This window comes from Otolemur garnettii, unplaced genomic scaffold (genome assembly GCF_000181295.1).
Source record: "Otolemur garnettii isolate 467f Iridium unplaced genomic scaffold, OtoGar3 scaffold00066, whole genome shotgun sequence".
Taxonomy (NCBI): Eukaryota; Metazoa; Chordata; class Mammalia; order Primates; family Galagidae; genus Otolemur; species Otolemur garnettii.
In genome coordinates this window covers 9,841,134-9,844,586 of record NW_003852461.1, presented here as the reverse complement: position 1 = coordinate 9,844,586, position 3,453 = coordinate 9,841,134, and positions in this window count along the sequence as shown.

Genomic DNA, 3,453 nt, shown 5'->3' with positions numbered 1-3,453 from the left:
CTCACTTTTTTTGTTTTTTTGAGAGGGAAAAATACAGGGTATTTTGAGCCCTTAGGCATTGCAAAAGCCTCTTATTGTTGGTTTACCTGCTAAGGAACATGTAGAACAAGGCTCAGATTACCCTAATCGACTTCCCAATTAGTAAGGAGACTGCGTCAGGATGTCAGCCATCGTCCTCTGGGGACAGGCGGTTTGGCCTTTCTAGGCCTGTCCAGGCCTTCTTGGATGTTCATTCTTTCCTTGCTTCATTTTTCCGGCAAATTTTGTGGACCGCCTTCTCCATCCAATAGAGATACAATGTGAGCTACAAATGTGAACCACACGTGTAATTTAAATTCTTCTAGTGGCCACGTTAAAAGAGGACACAGAAGCAAGTAAAGTTAATTTCAACATATGTTATTGAACTCAGTATGTTAAAAATATTATATATAACCAATATAAAAATTATTAATCAGACTTTTTTCCTAGTTGTCTTCAGGCTTCAAAATCTGGTGTTCATCTTATACTACTTACAGCACAAACCTCAGGTTGGATTAGTCCCGTTGGAAGCTCTAACCACCATACCAGACACCACTATTCCTGAAGCATCTGCCGGGGAATCCGTGAAGGGCCTGGCAGGTGTAGTTTGCACATGGTCACTGACCTGCAGTTTATACTCTGGCAGGAAAAACAGCCAGTATGCAAGTGGTTATTAATGTAACAAATACAATAAAAGTAAACAACAAACGAAAGCAAGTCAAGGAAGGGTGTGAGTCCAGGCTAGTACATACCCAGACTGTTTTGAGGACCAGGGGCAAGAGGTTCAAGTTTTCCTTGTTTTTCCTCTCATTGACTTTGGTATTAACTAATTTTGTGACCTTGGGCAAGTCAATTAACCTCTCCATATTCACAGCTCCTTCACTCTAAACAGCCTGCTTTAAAAAAACAAAACAAGACAAAATAATGTATATTTAGCCACTGTGCCCTAGTGCCTTCTGTAATTATTATTTTTATTAAAGATGGGGTCTCACTATGTTGCCCAGGCTGATTTGAATTCCTGGGCTCAAATGATCTTCCCAAGTAGCTGGGACTACTGGCATGCACCAATTCTTACTTTAATGTGTCTGTATTCCCCGCTGTGTTAGAAATAACATGAGCCGAGAGCAGTGGTTCTCAACCGTCCTGATGCTGTGAACCTTTAATACCTGGGGTCGAGACCCACAGGTTGAGAACCGCTGGCCTAGACACTCTGTCCTATTCATCTGTCTCTGTCTCTGCAGCACCCTCCTAGTGTAAGACTTCACTCCATAGTTTTGAAAAAATAAACGAACTGAAGAAGTGAACAAAGAATGATTAAAGTTTTTCACGTCAATCTTTCATTAGAATTACAATTCATTTGGCGTTTCCTGTTGTCCTATGTAATAAACTTCCTCTGGGCTCCCCTTCTGTCTCCCTCCTTCCTTCTTTTCCATTGTTTCATAACAATTTAGTTAAGGCTTGTTTCTTATGTCCAAGGCACTGTCTATGCAGAGATTTAAAAAAAAAAAAGACATAGTTCCCATCCTCAAGGAGCTGAGACCCTTTCTAATGTTTTGCTGCTAATAATAACAGCTGACATTTACGAAGGGCTTTCTTTGTGCCAGGCACTGTTATACACTTTATTATGCAGGCTTTATCTTCCAGGGTCTTTGGTGTAGTATAGTATATGCCGGGCATTATTTTATTCTCATTTTACAGATGAGGAAATCTGAAGCTTACGGAAGTTAAAGAATTTGCCCAAAGTCCCACCATTAGTAGGTGTTGGCACTGGGATTCAAACCCATGCCGGAGCCTGTTTTAAACTGCTGTGCTAAAAGTCCTCCTTTAGAGTCCCTGGGGTAACCCTCCCTGTGCATTGCACAAAATTAGATAAAGTATCATCCTTAAAATTAATAACTGGTTAGATATTAATATTTTCAAAAGAATAAAAGGAAGCGAAATCTATCTCCTTAGTAAATTCCCTAAAGAACTATTTCTTAGGCCACTTTATGCCCATTCCATCATGTACAATTATATGATATTTGTGTTTATACGTAGGAAATCTAAAAAATACACAGATGTACTGGTGTATTAGACACTAAGGCACACGAGTATTTTAATAAGGCTGATAGACAGTGACCCTTTCTCACTGATCAGTTTCATGCTTTTCAAAGGCACAGTTGCCCTTGGAAGCTCCACTATTACCGTGAACGGTCCCTAATTCAGTTATTTTGTTCTGTCTTCCTGTCCCGAGGGTGTTTATCTTCCACTCATTCCCTCACCCAGCTCTGAGCGGTCCCTTTCTCCCCCTGTGCCACTGTGTGTGAGGTTCCCAAGGAACCCCGGAGCAAGACTGCACCAGTTTGCCTCACTGTTTCCTTAAGGTGATGATTTCAGTTTCTTCCCTCATTAACCCTCTTCATCCTTCTCAAGATGTACGTTTTCTTTCTACCATGCTGGATTCTTCTCCTAACTGTCCATGGCTCTTTTCCACTCAAGAACATACTTGTCATTTAATTCCAAGAACAATTTTGCAATGGGGTTTTTCTTTTTCTAAAATGATACGGAATAGAGGCTCGGTGCCCGTAGCTCAGTGAGAAGGGCGCCAGCCACATGCACTGAGGCTGGTGGGTTCAAGCCCAGCTAAACAACAACGACAGCTGCAACCAAAGAAACAGCCAGTAGCGTTGGGGCAGGCCCCTGTAGTCCCAGCTACTCGGGAGGCTGAGGCAAGAGAATCACTTAAGTCCAAGAGTTTGAGGTTGCTGTGAGCTGTGAAGCCACGACACTCTACCGAGGGCAACGTAATGAGACTCTGTCTCAAAAGTAAAGATAAATAAATGGTATAAAATAGCAACATAAAATAATGAAGTTCAAAATAATGGTCTCATCCTTTGATATAAGTTTTTGAACAAGGTATCATGGCATGCTCATTATTTATAAAACTTCTTTTCCAACCTGACTTGCCCTCTGTCTTTCCTCTTTTGGTCAGTTGGTATTTTGGCAGGCGTCCTTGAACTGTGGCCCCCCTAGGGCATTTTATCCGGCCTGCTGGTGTTTTTGCTGCCCCTGCCTGTCCGGCTTAGCAGCTGACTCGTCTCGGGGCGCAGTCCGGCCCTCCAACAGTCTGAGGGACAGTGAACTGGCCCCGGTTTAAAAAGTTTGAGGACCCCTGGGTTAAGGGCACAGGACTTGGTGTCTCACAGACCCAGGTCCAAATTCAGTCCCTGCTCTTGCCTCTGAGTCATCTTGCTGCGTGTGTGAACCTTCCTGTGCCTCAGTTGCCTCCTCTGCAGAATAAAGATAATACTTCTACCATGTTGCTAAAACTTACTGCTTATTTACTCTAAGGACTTACATGCTAACATTTAATCTTTACAGAAATCCTATGAAAAGGGTATTTATTGGTCACATTTGACAGATGAAGAGACTGAGGCACAGTTGTTTCTTTTTCTC